Source organism: Haliotis rubra, unplaced genomic scaffold, assembly GCF_003918875.1.
Source record: "Haliotis rubra isolate DU_JTF1 unplaced genomic scaffold, ASM391887v1 Scf496, whole genome shotgun sequence".
Lineage (NCBI taxonomy): Eukaryota > Metazoa > Mollusca > Gastropoda > Lepetellida > Haliotidae > Haliotis > Haliotis rubra.
The window spans coordinates 611,482-629,851 of record NW_025767186.1 but is presented as its reverse complement, the minus strand read 5'-3'; the positions used below and the strand labels follow the sequence as shown (position 1 = coordinate 629,851).

General features: G+C 43.3%; 1 long non-coding RNA gene across 1 annotated transcript; it reads left to right on the top strand.

Moving 5' to 3' along the window:
- The first annotated feature begins 13,550 nt into the window (after positions 1-13,550).
- LOC124291558 lies at positions 13,551-16,346 on the top strand. Its single transcript, XR_006902240.1, has 3 exons — positions 13,551-13,676; positions 15,318-15,443; positions 16,300-16,346. It is a non-coding gene; the product is annotated as an uncharacterized LOC124291558 (long non-coding RNA).
- Positions 16,347-18,370: the final 2,024 nt, after the last annotated feature.

The following is an 18,370-nucleotide window of genomic DNA, read 5'->3' as shown; positions in this document are numbered from 1 at the left end:
TTAGGTTTGTTTTAGTCAGTCAGGGTTTCAGGCAGGAGTTCACAGCGTTATAAACCAGGTAAGGATAGTTCAACCTCTCCTAGTTCTCATTCAACCATTTCAAAGTCTGGTTCTGAGTTTGTTGACAAAAGCTCAAGTTCTATTCCGGTTGGTTCAAAATAACCGATCCATCTTGGAGATAATGCCGTGAGCCATATAATTTAGGAGTTTAGAAAGTTCGCTTTGAAAACAGTCAGTCTTTCCCCATTGATCCTGATGTTTGTCATGAACCTAGCACTTCGGAAAGTACTGAAATCCAGTTATGACGCTTTCATGGATCATTCCCTGGACCTGTCTAAAGTACTTAAACGAGTACTTAAACTGCTGACAAATTGGCAGTTGAGGACTCAGTTCCGAAGCTACAGGGAGAAGACCCAGAACTCAGATTCATTCCAGTTGGGCACTCTCTTTAGAAGAAGGCTGCAGTTTGCTATTATTCCAAGGATAGCATTCGATGAAGAATTTGAGACTGCAAGATGTACCTGCTGATAATTCATGGAGTGTTTTTCATCAGTTTGTTCTTCCAAATTCCTATCGAAAACATGTTTTGCGTTTGCCACTCTTTTGGCAGGTCATTTAGGTGAGAACAAAGCTTTTATCAAAATGTTATCCCATGTCATTTGGCCTCATTACCGGCATGATTTAACTGGTTTTTCAAAAACCCGCCATATGTATCAAATGGTGGGCAACTCAAATCAGAAAACATGAGGTGCGAAATTGAAACCCATTCCAGTTTTTTAAGCGTCTTTCAGCAGTGCCATCATTGATTACTTTGGTCCTTTGCCTGATGCCTGAACTTAAGTAAGAAGTACATGCTAACTAAAGGTGTCCTTCCACTAGACTTCCAGAGGCTACTCCTTTACAGTTAATTCATCTCAGGTCATCATCGAGGCTTTGGTGAAGTTATTTGCTACGTATTTGACTAACCTAAGACTATCCATCTTCATGTCAGGTGTCGTCCAGCAGACAAAGCAGGTTAACTTATCTCAGATTAAGTCGAGTGCATATCATCCTGAATCTCAGGGAGTTCTTACAAATGTGATAAGGGGGTCAGTTCAGGGGTTCTTAGGTTTCAGTCCTTTGTGGAATTTAGAAGCACTTGATGGAATAATGGCTTAATGTTAGGTGTTGATGCAAAAAAAGTGTTTATTTCAATTAGTTTATAATTTCATGCTTTAGAGCTATTTTTGTCAAAGGTTATACTTTTATGTTGCAAAGTAATAAAGTATTAAAATAGTGTGATAATTTTTCATTGTAAAATTTAGTTCATAAGATGTTCAGAAAGTCTAGCAAGGCTATAACTGTTATTACTTTCCATAAGGTATTATCATGATTGTCAGGACTAGATTGCCTCCCCTTACTGTTAATGATATTCATCACAGACCACATGGTTTTCACCGCCTCCATGTTGGAGATAGCAGCTCTTTGTTAGGCAAGAACACAAATGTAAGCAGCATTGTTTGTTATTATAATGTATTTTAATGCATAATAAGGGAATACTATTTAAAGGTTTTGTTTAATGTATATTTTAATCATTAATTTTGTAATTGTTAGTTTTGACGTTATTTACTTAGCAAGTCTATATTTCTGTTTTGTGACTGGTGGTTGTTTGTTTGTATTTTTTAAATAGTTTATTTAACGTGCTACGATGGCAACGGCAAGGGACGATGTGTCTGATGTACAGGATAAAACATGTGATTTGACATTGCCTGAACAGTCTGAGAACGTTGAAAGGTTACGAGGGTTGAAGAATCGACAGGTTGTAGCGCATTCAGCCTTAACGAAGACGAGAACTTTCCAGATTGATGTTGAACAGTGGTAGTCACGGTTTACGTTCAGTGAAGTTTTGTTTTGTATTTGTGTTAACAGTATCACACTTACTTTGCCACCTATTGTGAGCAAATTGGTTCTGAGTCAGATAGAGATTGTGAGAGAAAACATCATGAAGAAAAGGAGACTTCTTTTCTTAGCTTTAGAAAGGAAGTTGAAAGTTGGATTTCAAATGAGAGACTTTTGTCAGGCATACGTAAGAGAGATAATCTGTCAAAAAGGGGTTCCCCAGCTGAACAGGTAAAACTACAACAGAACTGATCTGCGCCAAGAGATCAGGAGGTACCAAACCAGGGGCACCGAGAACAATGGCGAGCCTGGCGACAGTGTACTTGGGATGCAAGCGAGACATTTCAAAGGCGAGGTCCGCATATTTAGCATGCTTTTTGTGAATCTTGCCAATCATGTTGCTGTCAAAAGGGACAGAAAATGCAATGATATAAATATATTCATTGGCTTTATCAATAAGGACAAGATCAGGTTTGTTGGCTGGAATTCTTCTCAGGCTGTATGGCCCTATTCCAAAGAAGTTTGAAAGCATCATTTTCCATGACGCACTGGACATGTTCAGGGTCGTACCACGGATGGACCTCAGAGTCAAAGCCACAGGCATGGCGAAGAGGGTAGTGAAAGCGACGAACCATGCCATCATGTCGTTTAATATATGCTGTTTGTGCCAAGGAAGAGCAACTACTGACAAGGTGTTGGACAGTCTCTGTAAATTCATTGCACAGTCGACATTTCATGCAAATATTTTCTTTAAGAAACTTGCGAGTGGGAAGTGACTGGTCTTAGGCAGCAAATAGAAAGCCCTCAGTTTGACATTAAGACCAGCCGACTTCATCCAGGCGAAGGAGTCGGTGGGATTACTGTTCTGTTCCACACACTGCATGTACACACGACGCAATGGCTTCTCGGAAAGTTTTTCCACAAATGACCGACTCTGGGCAGACTTGGTGAATAACTTCACCTGGTTTACTCCCATCGATGTATCTTCCAGAAGTACATCGCCATCAACAAAATCAACCTCAAATTTCAGATTCTGTCCAACAACCTTGGCACGCTTAAAATAGCTGTGGAATTCCTTACTTTCATCATGAGTCTTGACATGCATCACCAGAGGATCATCCGATAAATAAATATGTGCACAACAAATTCTATCACGAAGAGCCTCCACATTAATCAAACCCAGACCTCCCGAACTGACTGGCCTATATAAACGATTTTAGAGAGGAACGAGGGTGGTGGGCTCTGTTATCAGACATGATCCTTCTGGTCAGGCGGTCAAGACTTTGGATGTCTTGTTTTGTCCAATCAACTACTCTAAAGGAATACATTGCACGAAAGGACTGGCACAAGAAAAGTATTGGTGACATTCACCATGTTTCGAGCATTTAGGATTATGAGGCAGTGTCATACCTTGTGCAACAGTGTTTCAACTGTTAAAAGACTTTTACACGCGTTTGTCAGTGTTGGTCAGTGGCATGCTACAACCCTGTTGTATGTGATCACCCTGGGATATTCTGGCCTACACATAATTTTGGATAAGTGTTGCCGAGAGGTGAAAACTACCATCATTTTCCATATTGTATAGTACTCCCACGGACGGATTCCGTAGTTAGTTAAGATAAGAAAAGATAAGATAAGATACGATAATACTTTATTATCCCGAAGGAAATTTTGGTTACATCGTAAAACACGTAAGACAGAACAAAACAAGGAATCGCAACATATCACATTTCAGTAAGCACTGACATAGTAAACAAATAAATAGATGAGAGCACTAAAACGGGTGAGGACATAATGAACTGAAATGTTGAGGTAAAAACGCAGTGGTGTGAAATGGTATACATGATGGTAAGAGGTTTAGGTGAAAATAAATATTTAAGATTAAATGTTGTTAAAATAATGAATACCGGCTGGTACAAAAGAATGACGGAACCTGTTTGTTCTAGCTATCGGCATGCGCATACGACGACCTGATGGAAGAAATTCAAAATCGTAAAAAAGGATGTGAGAGCTGTCGCTTACAATTTTCCGCACTTTTTTATGATTGCTGCTCATTAACTAGGCCGATAGTTGTTATTGACTCAGTGCCAATGAGTTTGCGTGCTTGGTTAACAATTTTGTTAACTTTAGCTTTATTTTGAACAGACAGTTTACCAAACCAACAAAAAAGGCTAAAAGTTAAAATGCTTTGTATAAATGTTTTGTAAAACAGTTCCACAAGAGAACAATCAATGTTAAAGTTGTTTAAACGACGTAGGAAGTACCATCTCTGCTGGACTTTCTTGTACAGGTAACATTGTCATTCCGATTAAGCTTACAATCAATGGCAGTGCCTTAATATTGGTATTTTCTCACAATGTCAATTTCCTCGTTGTTGATTACAATAGGGTTCAAAGAGTTAGATGATTTCCTGAAATCTATAATCATTTCTTTTGTTTTCTTAGCATTTAAAACCAGAAAGTTATCTTTACACCAGTTAGTAAAATTCAAGACTGCATTTTTGTAATCAAGGTCAGCAGATTTCAGAAGTGAACAATTGCTGCGTCATCGGCAAACTTGATAATGAAACAGCTTTACAGATACAATCGTTGGTATAAATGATGAACAATATGGGTGACAAAACACATCCTTGTGGAGCTCCAGTGGACGGGTTGGTAACCGAGGAACTGATTCCATTAACAGTAACATACTGAGGTCTGTCAGTCATGAAAGAGTCTATCCATCTGATCAGATTGCTGTTCACACTTAAGTTTGTCAGTTTTGACAGAAGTAAAGGTGGCTGAATGGTATTGAATGCGGAGGAAAAGTCAGCGAACAGGATTCTCACATATGATCCATTTTGTTCCAAACGTTTATAGATAAGATTCAGGAGGGTTAATGTGGCGTCGTCTGTGCCTCTTCTCTGCCGGTAAGCAAACTGGAGTGGGTCTAGATGTTCTTCAACCTCGCGCATAAGTAGCCTTTTCACAATGCGTTCAACACACTTCATGGCTACCGATGTCAGAGCAACGGGGCGATAGTCATTTAGCACTTTCGGGTTTTGCCTTTTCGGGAGAGGTACAATGTTAGATGTTTCCCACATAGTGGGTATATGATTGTATAGCAGGGTAGTTTGGGAAAGTTGTTGAAAGACACCACTTAACTGATGACGGCACTCCTTGAGAATAGCACAAGTGATATTATCGGGGCCCGCACTCTTGCGACAGTTTAATCTTCGAAACGACTCTTTGACGTCATCAGTGGAGATTACTGGAGTTTCGCAGAATGAAAGGTTTCCCAAAAGATGATTTCATTTCCTCTGAAAAGTCATGTTCATTAAAACGAGAATAGAAAATGTTCAATTCATCAGCAAACTTTAGACTGTCACTCACGTTAATCTCCTTTTGTTTCCGATTGGTTCCAAGAATATTTTTAACACAATTCCATCCATCCCGAAGATTATTTTCCCGAAATTTTGATTCAATCCTTTCTTTGTACTTGAGCTTACACTCCTGAGAACAGTGTAATATGTCCTTCTGTGCTGATTTAACTCTCACCTTGTCCCCAGAACACAATGCACGTTTCTTGTCACTAAGTAGGGCTTTCAACTCCTTTGTCACCCATGGTTTGTTGTTCGGGAAGATCTTGATTGTTTTATTATGTACGATGGAGTCCACGCTAAAGTTTATGTAAGAGGTCACAACTTCACACAATTCGTCAACACTATCGGAGTCCTGCTCGAATAGGTCCCAAGCTGTACCATCAAAGCACGCTTTTAACTCATCAATGGATTCTTTAGCATAGACTTTCACTGATTTTGTCACTGTTTTCTCAGTTTTAAGTTTCTGTTTGTAAGCTGGGATTGAGTAAACTGCGTTATGGTCAGAAGTTCCGATAGGTGGCTTGCAAAATGATTTATAGGCGTTCTTGATTGTCCAATAGCAAAGTTCAATTGTCTTCTCGCCTCTTGTTTTACAGTTCACATACTGATACAGGTGTGGTAGTGATGACTATTAAAATCACCAAGGATGAATTTGGGAGCATCCGCCGATAGCATGTCCAGTTTATTAACAGAATCACATGAAACATCCGCAGCACGTTTATCATTTCCATCAGGTGGAATTTACACAACAGTTATAAACACTTGCCCGAATTCCCTTGGTAGATAGAACGGTCTGAAAGACACAGTTAAGAGTTCGATATCGGGTGTACACACTGTATCTCGAACAACATAATTAGGGCACCATTTAGAATTGACATACATGCATACGCCGCCTCCACTAGATTTACCGGTTGCCACTTCATCTCTGTCCAGCCGTATCGGGGTACCAAATCCATCGAGGCAAAGACTTGCACTATCAATACTGTCCGTTAGCCATGTTTCCGAGAAGCAAAGAAGGCAGCTGTCTTTATATCGATGTAGATACGTTACACATGCTTCACGCTCCGTAAATTGTTTCCGTAGAGTGCGTATGTTAGCGATACTAGTGTAGGTAGAGGGGGTCTGTGCTGTCTAGCCCTAACCCGGCGTCTCACTCCACCCCTCTTACCTCTTTTCCGCGTTCTCTGTGAATTTCCAGTGTCACATTCCGGTGGTATATCCAGTCTTAGTGAGCTGATATCAGTGTAATTCCGGAGTTTCAGGAGTTCTGCCCGTTCATAAGAGAGTATTAGCGTCTGGCTTGGTCCGCCATTGTTGACCTCCATGACTGTCCATGGTTAACATACACCACTGAAGTGGTCAAAAATCAACAGAAGTGTTGAAACCACACAGACAGTTCTCAGCAATATCTTGTCAGACATACTTCGTTAGTCTTTATGTTCAAAATGAGCACTTATGCGGCATTAAAACACACAAAAACAAGCAAAATGACGAGAGCACAATTTACGATGGCGTCACCGACGTGCAGCGCCACCTATGAATCAGTATGTATTATGTCTCCTGGATTTAAAGTTCCACAATAATGCACACAAAGACAGATAAATTGTTGTGACTCAGAGACGTCTACCACCAAGTTCAGTTCAGTGGATTGTCAAACACTCGAAGGGTTCTCTTTACTTTTGGAAATCTCAGAACAAAACAAGTTGGTTATGTGGGAACAGTTAATTTTAATTTTGTATGTCCTACTCAAGGGAAAACCTTATTCATACATCTTGACTGTATATTTTGATAACAACGTGGTGCTTATAGATACAGTTATCTGGATTGTGACTCTGGAGATCTCGGCTGATGCATGGCATAGAATCGCAACTGCGCTGATGTATCAGTGGATTTTCTGGACCAGACTAGAGTGTGGCGTGAAACAGCAAACATATATAGTTACAGTTATGCATGTAGGACAAAATCTGTTTTCTTAACCACACAGTTATAGCTGATAGGTCTGTGACCAAGTCAAATTAACATGATCTTTTTAAGAATGGACATTTATTTGTCCAGTGTGTCTGCGTGTGATCAAGTGTTGAATATTTCTGTGTGTTCACAGCCCCTAAAAAGCTGCCATGGCACTGCCCTGTGGACGAAGGATATTTCTACCTTTTAGAAGAAGACTTCTGTTTCAAGTTGGAGACAAGGCAAACATCATGGTATGAGGCCGTGAAAGCGTGTGCCGCCACACCAGATGGAGTTCTGGCTGAACTCAACACGACAAAGAAACAACAGGCGGTCCATGAAGCTGTACAGAGCAAAGAAGGTGCGAAAATTTAGTGAAAACCAGACAGTATATAAAGTTGTACAGAGCGCTATACTTGAAAGCCCATGTACGATGTATTGTAATGAGGAACCAGATAACCAGTTGAACAGGGCCTTGAAAGTACGTATATGGTCAATGGTGGTAAAATATATATAGTTATATAGTTAAAAAAATATATACACAAACAGTACTCCTCAACAAGTAAGCTGTTACTCGTGCGCGAATCAGTGGCCGAGGAACTATGAGGAACCGCTTAAAACTGCAGACTTAAAAGCGCGTCTTCCATTGCTTGGATATTGTTCATTGTTTTCGATTAAGCCACCACTGTTTCCATTTTGGACTTTGTTGTAATATTATTCCCACTTTGCAGATTACCGATCCACTGATTACTACATCGGGGGCAGTAGGTTTGTGGACCCCGGCAGCTGGATGTGGCTGAGCAAGATGCCCGTGAATCCGTACGTTTCCCCCAAGAAGTCCAGTAAAGAAGAACGTTGTCTGGCTATGTCCTCGGTACACGGGAGATACATGGGGCTGAAGTGTTTGACGAAGCAAGGCAGAGTATGTGAAAAGCGACCCTCAGTTGAAGGCGAGTGTGCATTTGTACATGTTCCAGATAACCTGAACGGGGTTGGGTTGATTCAGTGTCGGACAAAGATGGTGCATTACGTTGTACACCCTAAACAATAATGTTGGTACTGCATCATCGACGGACGTTTTTCTTTGACAGCGTAGTTCAAATCGTATTCAGGAACATCCTGCGAGACAGGTGCGGCGTTGTTGTCAGCAGGAATGTTACCATAGATACACACTTAGATGGCAGGGGCGAATTTTATATTTTAACGAACATTGTATTCCATAACATTGGCTGTGACAAGAATTGACGTTTGAAAACTGGACAGGATATCTTGATTCCTTGATTCCTTGATTCCATGATTCCATGCCGAACCTTAACAAGATCAGCATCAACTCAATATTGTGTAGTTGTAACTGTGTCGACTCTTACCCTCACACTATGACTGTTTCAGCCCTACCTTCTGACTGTAACTGTGTCGACTCTTACCCTCACACTATGACTGTTTCAGCCCTACCTTCTGACTGTAACTGTGTCGACTCTTACCCTCACACTATGACTGTTTCAGCCCTACCTTCTGACTGTAACTGTGTCGACTCTTACCCTCACACTATGACTGTTTCAGCTCTACCTTCTGACTGTATCAGCCCTACCTTCTGACTGTAACTGTGTCGACTCTTACCCTCACACTATGACTGTTTCAGCCCCTACCTTCTGACTGTAACTGTGTGTTTCGACTCTTACCCTCTTACCCTCACACTATGACTGTTTCTGACTCTTACCCTCACACTATGACTGTTTCAGCCCTACCTTCTGACTGTAACTGTGTCGACTCTTACCCTCACACTATGACTGTTTCAGCTCTACCTTCTGACTGACTATATCAACCCTACCCTCTCACTGTAACTGTGCCACCCCTACCTTCTGACTGACTATATCAACCCTACCCTCACACTATGACTGTTTCAGCCCTACCACCGGATTGTAACTGTGCCACCCCTACCTTCTGACTGACTATATCAACCCTACCCCCTCACTGTGACTGTTTCAACCCTACCTTGCTGATTGATTTTATCAACCTTACCCTCTCATTGTGACTGTGCCACCCCTACCTTCTGACTGACTATATCAACCCTACCCCCTCACTGTGACTGTTTCAACCCTACCTTCTGACTGACTATATCAACCCTACCCCCTCACTGTGACTGTGCCACCTCTACCTTCTGACTGACTATATCAACCCTACCCTCTCACTGTGACTGTGTCAACCCTACCCTCTCACTGTGACTGTGTCAACCCTACCCTCTCACTGTGACTGTGTCAACCCTACCCTCTCACTGTGACTGTTTCAACCCTGCCTCCTGAATTTGTCTCTGTCCACCCTACCCTGGGACTGTTACGGTTTCAACCATACCTTCTGACTATGACTGTGTCAACCCTACCTTCTGACTGTGACTGTGTCAAGTCCACCCTCTCACTGTGTCAACCCTACCCTCTCACTGTGTCAACCCTACCCTCTCACTGTGTCAACCCTGCCTCCCGAATGTGTCTATGTAAACCATAACTTCTGATTATGACTGTGTCAACCCTACCTTCTGACTGTGACTATGTTATCCCTACCCTCTGATTGTGTCAACTCTACCATTTGACTGTAATAATCCCTACCCTCTGACTATGACTGTGTCAAGCCTACCCTCTGACTGTAACTGTGTCAAGCCTACCCTCTGACTGTAACTGTGTCAACCCTACCCTCTGACTATGACTGTGTCAACCCTACCCTCTGACTGTAACTGTGTCAACCCTACCCTCTGACTATGACTGTGTCAACCCTACCCTCTGACTGTAACTGTGTCAATCCTACCCTCTGACTATGACTGTGTCAACCCTACCCTCTGACTGTAACTGTGTCAACCCTACCCTTTGACTGTAACTGTGTCAACCCTACCCTCTGACTATGACTGTGTCAACCCTATCCTCTGACTGTGTCAACCCTGCCCTCTGACTGTAACTGTGTCAACCCTACCCTCTGACTCTGACTGTGTCAGCCCTACCTTCTCACTGTGGCTGTGTCAACCCTACCCTCTAAGTGTAACTGTGTCAAGCCTACCCTTTGACTGTAACTGTGTCAACCCTACCCTCTGACTGTGTCAACCCTATCCTCTGACTGTGTCAACCCTGCCCTCTGACTGTAACTGTGTCAACCCTACCCTCTGACTATGACTGTGTCAACCCTACCCTCTGACTGTGCCTGTGTCAACCCTACCCTCAGACTGCATCAACCCCGACCCTCAGACCGCATCAACCCCTACTCTCAGACTGTGACTGGGTCGACCCCTACTCTCAGACTGTGACTGAGTCAACCTCTACCCTCTGACTGGGGCTGTGTCGACCTCTGACTGTGATTGTATCAATCCTTTCCCTCTGACTGGGGCTGTGTCGACCTCTGACTGTGACTGCATCAATCCCTACCCTCTGACTTTGGCTGTGCCAACCTCTGACTGTGACTGCATCAATCCCTACTCTCTGACTGTGACTGTGTCGACCTCTGCCTGTGACTGTGTCGACCTCTGACTGTGACTGTATCAATCCCTACCCTCTGACTGGGACTGTGAAGACCCCTACCGTATGACTGTGACTGTGTCGACCTCACACGTGTCGGCCCCTTCCCTCTGACTGTGACGATCCCTACCCTCTGACTGTGATTGTTTCTGACCCTACCCTCAGATTGTGACTCTGTCCAAACATACCCCCTGTCTGTGACTGTGTCGACCTTTGACTGTGTTGAGCCCTACCCTCTGACTGTGACGACCCCTACCATCAGACTGTGACTGTGTCGATCTAGTCAGGGGGACTGTGACTGTGACTGTGTCGACCTCTGACTGTGTTGAGCCCTACCCTCTGACTTTGACTGTCTCGACCCTTAACTTGTGTTGCCTCCTACCACGTGATGGACTCGCTGTGCCTGTATTAGTAGGATCACTCACTTAAACAGAGTAAACAGTAACCTAGTTCACTAAAACCTCAAATCCAGTTAAACCATGCCTGTCTATGGTGACTGATTTGACCTCACATCCAGTCAAACCATGTCTGTCTATGGTGACCAACTTGACCTCAAATCCAGTTAAACCATGTGTGTCTATGGTGTCCGACTTGACCTCAAATCCAGTTAAACCATGTGTGTCTATGGTGACCGACTTGACCTCAAATCCACTTACACCATGTGTGTCTATGGTGACCGACTTGACCTCAAATCCAGTAAAACCATATGTGTCTATGGTGACCAACTTGACCTCAAATCCAGTTAAACCATGTGTGTCTATGGTGACCGACCCAGTCTGTTACATCCAGTAAAACCATGTGTGTCTATGATGACCGACCCAGTCTGTTACATCCAGTTAAACCATGTGTGTCTATGATGACCGACCCAGTCTGTTACATCCGGTTAAACCATGTGTGTCTATGATGACCGACCCAGTCTGTTACATCCAGTAAAACCATGTGTGTCTATGATGACCGACCCAGTCTGTTACATCCAGTAAAACCATGTGTGTCTATCTGATGAAAACCGTGTGTCTATGATGACCCAGTCTGTTACATCCAGTTAAACTATGTGTGTCTATGATGACCGACCCAGTCTGTTACATCCAGTTAAACCATGTGTGTCTATAATGACCGACCCAGTCTGTTACATCCAGTTAAACCATGTGTGTCAATGATGACTGACCCGCTTTCTCTCACATCCAGTAAAACTTTGTGTTTCTATACGGAACCACAAAAGAAATGACGCCTTTCAAAACCATATGCAAGACTTTTGTTCTTACAAAGTGGTGTTTTTATAATGATTGTATCCTTTTGTTAACATGTTTTTCAATCGAAATTGACAGTTATAACCAACATCAGTGTGTTTTCTGATGAAAAAGCATATCGACCAAACGCACATGGTAAAAAGGTTCCGTATGACATTCGTGAAAAGAAAATCCACGTGGATGTCGTAACAACCCTACCAATGAAAGCGAGTCCCAAACTCGTCTGAAATCATTTTTGGACACAATCGCCTTGGAACGACTTACGACAGATCAGAGGAACCAAGCCTTGGGACGCTTGCAAGTTGGCTAGACTGCACGGATGGAAGCCAATCATTTTAATGTTCATGTTAGGACAAACTACCGACTACAGGAGTGGTATCAGGTCACTAACAGCATCCAAAACCGTCCACGCAGTGGGCGAACTTCAGTAACATCACGACGTCAAGACCGACAGACTGTGCGCCACCATCTACAGGATCGCTTCCCCAGAGCGACGGAAACAATACGCCAGACCATTGGGACTCACAACAGACCCATCAGTGCCGATACAGTGGGTTGACGTTTGCTCGGAAGAAACTTCTGCTGTCACAGACCATATCGTAGTCCTGTCCTCACCTCTCATCACCACCCAAACCGACTGCAATGGGCAACTCAGCCTCGAAATTGGCGTTATCGACAAAGGAGAACTGTGCATTTTTTCTCATGAAAGCCGATGTTGTGTTTCGACAGCCGATGGCAGAGTGAGATTATGGTGTAGGCGTGGGGAACTGTTTTCCAATGAGTGTATTGTTGAAAGAGACTCGTGGGGTGGTCCAAGCATCATAGTGTCTGGTGCAATCGGCCTGAACCAGAGAGTTGGCACCGTGGTGTTCCAGAATCTCGGTCCAGGATGAGGAAATGACGTGACAACTGCTCACTATATTGACCAAGTCATAAGACCCCACGTTGTACCACACGTTGGACGTTACAGAAATCACATCTTCCAGCAAGACACAGCTCGTCTTCACACTGCCAGAGCAACATTGGACTTCCTAAGACAACATGGCATCCAAACCCTACAACAGCCTGCATTCAGTCCGGATTTAAGTCCAATAGAACACCTTTAGGACGGGATTCAAAGAAGACTGAATGACCTCTAACCAAGACTGACAACTGTGGCTGGACTCGATCAGGTATTTCACAGAGTATGGACCCAACCGGCTAATTCATTCCATGTACAGACGATGCAACGCTTTCATTCATGCCCATTGAGGGCATACACAATACTGACTTTGGGGTATCTTAATAGTACCATTTTGGGTGATTTTGTTTGTGTGAAATCTAAATGTGGTTCCCGAAATGTGTTAACCATATTTGAGACGTTTGAACTCAATCCTCCATTTTGATTGTTAATTAGAGTGAATTAAAGTGTGTGCTTTAAAAAACCGCTATCGGTGCGACATTTCTTTTGTGGTTCAGTATATTTGTACGGACTCCCTCTCGCACATCCAGTTAAACTTGTTGTTGTGTGTCAGTGGTGAATGAAGTTGTACACCCTGAATGCAGGGATCTGTATCTGAGTCTTGCAGAGCCCAGCAGCTATCACTACGTTTATCCTTCCAGATGCCAAGCAATGTATTGACTCTCTGGTGCCTGTGACGTGCGACACAAAGGCAATTGAGGGCTTATGTGAATCTACACAGTCGGATGCGAAACGAACAATGAAATACAAGTGTAAACGCACGTGCGGCTTCTGTACTGCAAGAGACAGTAAGTATTTACGAGGACTATTTTTATGGATATGCAACTTCTTTATTCTGTATAGGCGACGTTTCGACATAGATTCTGATGTCGTTGTCAAGCATGTGATGTCAATCAAAGAAGTCAAGTACTTTTCGTTTCAAGCCAGGTAAAGACTTTTCAGGATGTGGCTTCTGTTCCGGTAGAGACTATATCTGTTCATACAGAGAAGGTTGTGTTCGTGGCCTGTTCATGCAAGGACGGTTGTGTTCGTGGCCTGTTCATGCAGAGAAGGTTGTGTTCATGGCCTGTTCATTAACAGATGGGAAGCGTTATGATCCGATAGAGACAGGAAGTGCTTTTCGAATTCAATTCAGGTAAGGGTGGTAAGTGTTTATGCCTTCTGTTCACATAGAGCTCAGGTCACAAATCAGTTGAAGTTAAGCAACCATGGGCGCGGAGAGGTCCTTGGGGGGGGGGGTGGGGGTGGGTGGGTGGGTGTGTGTGACCGTGTTTGGCAGTTTGGCCAGTTCTGCCTCACAATGAAGCACATGTGATACATGTGGTGTCACTTTGGGCAAGTGAGTTTATTCAAAATTGCCTCTGTTCACCCAGCATAAAATGGGTACCAGGTGGGATAAGTCAGCCTAACAGGCCGCTTGGGTTTTCCGGGGTAATAATGTGTTAGCGCTTTGAGCATGCGCAAGTGTGGAAAATGGCGCTTTATAAATGGCCATTTTTATTTTATGTAGAGACGATAAGTGTTTATGGCTTCTGTTCAGGTAGAGAAGATAAGTGTTTAGGATTTCAGCTCAAGTAGGGACGTTAAGGATTTATGGCTTCAGCTCCTGTAGAGCAGATACGTGTTTATTGCTTCTGTTGAGACAATACCCATCATATTCCATGTATCAGTGTTTTGATATGGTGTCACATTCGGTGAGCGTTCACAGAACATGTACGCATATGGGTCAGTGCAACCATGCTAGCAGGGAGACATAACAGGATTTGATCCTCTACGGCGAATGAAATTCCAGTCACCATGTGCACTTTATCCTCACCGCTGTAGAACTCTGATTCAGCAGTGAGATACCACTGTTGTATTCTGATTCAGCAGTGAGATAACGCAGTAGTACTCTGATTCAGCAGTGAGATAACGCTGTAGTACTCTGATTCAGCAGTGAGATAACGCTGTAGTACTCTGATTCAGTAGTGAGATAACGCTGTAGTAGTCTGATTCAGAAGTGAGGTAACGCTGTAGTACTCTGATTCAGCAGTGAGGTTACGCTGTAGTAGTTTGATTCAGCAGTGAGGTAACGCTGTAGTACTCTGATTCAGCAGTGAGGTTACGCTGTAGTAGTCTGATTCAGCAGTGAGATAACGCAGTAGTACTCTGATTCAGCAGTGAGGTAACGCTGTAGTAGTCTGATTCAGTAGTGAGGTAACGCTGTAGTACTCTGATTCAGCAGTGAGGTAACGCTGTAGTACTCTGATTCAGTAGTGAGATAACGCTGTAGTAGTCTGATTCAGCAGTGAGGTAACGCTGTAGTACTCTGATTCAGCAGTGAGGTTACGCTGTAGTAGTCTGATTCAGCAGTGAGATAACGCAGTAGTAGTCTGATTCAGCAGTGAGGTAACGCTGCAACACATGTCAAGTGCGTTTTGTAATTTCAGTACAAAGGGGTCGATGTGAAGACAAACTTGAATACGACACGTGTGAAGTCATCAAGAAGAGAAAGCTCTGCCTGAACCCGGTCAAGCGGCAGCGATGTATGAAGACATGTGGAAAATGTCAGGACGGTAAGAATTAACAAAAAACATTACACGGTCATATATACCGACATGAGACTTTCTAAGTGGCTTCAAACCTCCACACACTACAGACTGCATGTATGACCTATCTCACCGTGTAGCTCTCCCATCTCAACACAGCCCGTGGGACTTATCTCACCGTATGGCTCTCCCATCTCAACACAGCCCGTGGGACTTATCTCACCGTATAACTCTCCCATCTCAACACAGCCCGTGGGACTTATCTCACCGTATAACTCTCCCATCTCAACACAGCCCGTGGGACCTAACTCACCGTATAGCTCTCCCATCTCAACACAGCCCGTGGGACTTATCTCACCGTGTAGCTCTCCCGTCCCAACACAGCCCATGGGACCTATCTCACTGTATAACTCTCCCATCTCAACACAGCCCGTGGGACCTATCTAACCGTGTAGCTCTCCCATCTCAACACAGCCCGTGGGACTTATCTCACCGTATAGCTCTCCCATCTCAACACAGCCCGTGGGACCTATCTCACCGTATAGCTCTCCCATCTCAACACAGCCCGTGGGACCTATCTCACCGTGTAGCTCTCCCATCTCAACACAGCCCGTGGGACTTATCTCATCATAAGTACACCCGTTAGTACATTTCGCGATATAATTATACACCTTGCACTTATAGATACACAGTTCACCTACCTTAAACATCTCTTACTTCATGGATGCAGCTTTCGTGAAAACTCTAAAGAGGAACAATCTAAGAGACCCAAAATAAAGAATGCATACAATATCGGATAAAGTATAAAAGTATCAAATGTAGATGTTTACTTATTATGGGTTCATTTGAAACTTCCGGCCATTACCCCTTCCACGACAACCAGTCACTACCTGCCTTCCACGACAACCAGTCACTACCTGCAGCCAGGTGAGATTCTCCATACTCTCTGTCGTAATCACTGTCTACAAGCAGGTGAGATACGTTATACTCTCTCCTGTAATCACTGCCTACAGCCAGGTGAGAGACTCTATACTCTCTGTCGTAATCACTGTCTACAGCAAGGTGAGACACTCTCTATTCTCTGTAGTTATCACTGTCTACAGCTAGGTGAGACACTCTATATTCTCTGTAGTAATCACTGTCTACAACCAGGTGAGACACTCTATATTCTCTGTAGTAATCACTGTCTACCACCAGGTGAGACGCTCTATACTCTTTTGTAGTTATCACTGTCTACAACCAGGTGAGAGACTCCATACTTTTTGTAGTTATCACTGTCTACAACCAGGTGAGACGCTCTATACCCTTTGTAGTTATCACTGTCTACAACCAGGTGAGACACTCTATACTCTTTGAAGTTATCACTGTCTACCATCAGGTGAGATACTCTATACTCTCTGTAGTAATCACTGTCTAAAGCTAGGTGAGACACTCTATATTCTCTGTAGTAATCACTGTCTACCACCAGGTGAGACACTATACTCTTTGTAGTTATCACTGACTACAACCAGGTGAGAGACTGCATACTCTCTGTCGTAATCACTGTCTACCACCAGGTGAGACACTCTATACTCTTTGTAATTATATATGTCTACAACCATGTGAGAGACTGCATACTCATTGTAGTTATCACTGTCTACCACCAGGTGAGACACTCTATACTCTTTGTAGTAATCACTGCCTACCACCAGGTGAGACACTCTATACTCTTTGTAGTAATCACTGTCTACAACCAGGTGAGAGACTGCATACTCATTGTAGTTATCACTGGCTACAACCAGGTGAGACACTCTATACTCTTTGTAGTAATCACTGTCTACAACCAGGTGAGAGACTCCATACTCTCTCTCGTATTTACTGTCTACAACCAGGTGAGAGACTCTATACGCTTTGTAGTTATCACAGTCTACCACCAGATGAGACACTCTATACTCTTTGTAGTTATCACTGTCTACAACCAGGTGAGACATTCTATACTCTTTGTAGATATCACAGTCTACCACCAGATGAGACACTCTATACTCTTTGTAGTTATCACTTTCTACAGCTAGGTGAGACTCTCTATACTCTTTGTAGTTATCACAGTCTACAACCAGGTGAGACACTCTATATTCTCTGTAGTAATCACTGTCTACCACCAGGTGAGACACTATATACTCTTTGTAGTTGTCACTGTCTACAGCTAGGTGAGACACTCTATACTCTTTGAAGTTATCACAGTCTGCCACCAGGTGAGACTCTCTATACTCTTTGTAGTTATCACTGTCTACAACCAGGTGAGAGACTCCATACTCTTTGTAGTTATCACTGTCTACAACGAGGTGAGACGCTCTATACTCTTTGTAGTTATCACTGACTACAACCAGGTGAGAGACTGCATACTCTCTGTCGTAATCACTGTCTACCACCAGGTGAGACGCTCTATACTCTTTGTAGTTATCACAGTCTACCACCAGGTGAGAGACTCCATACTCTTTGTAGTTATCACTGTCTACAACCATGTGAGACCCTCTATACCCTTTGTAGTTATCACTGTCTACAACCAGGTAAGACACTCTATACTCTTTGAAGTTATCACTATCTACCATCAGGTGAGATACTCTATACTCTCTGTAGTAATCACTGTCTACAGCTAGGTGAGACACTCTATATTCTCTGTAGTAATCACTGTCTACCACCAGGTGAGACACTATACTCTTTGTAGTTATCACTGACTACAGCTAGGTGAGACGCTCTATACTCTCTGTAGTTATCACAGTCTACCACCAGGTGAGACACTCTATACTCTTTGTAGTTATCACTGTCTACAACCAGGTGAGAGACTCTTTACTCTTTGTAGTTATCACTGTCTACAACCAGGTGAGACGCTCTATACTCTCTGTAGTTATCACAGTCTACCACCAGGTGAGACACTCTATACTCTTTGTAGTTATCACTGTCTACAACCAGGTGAG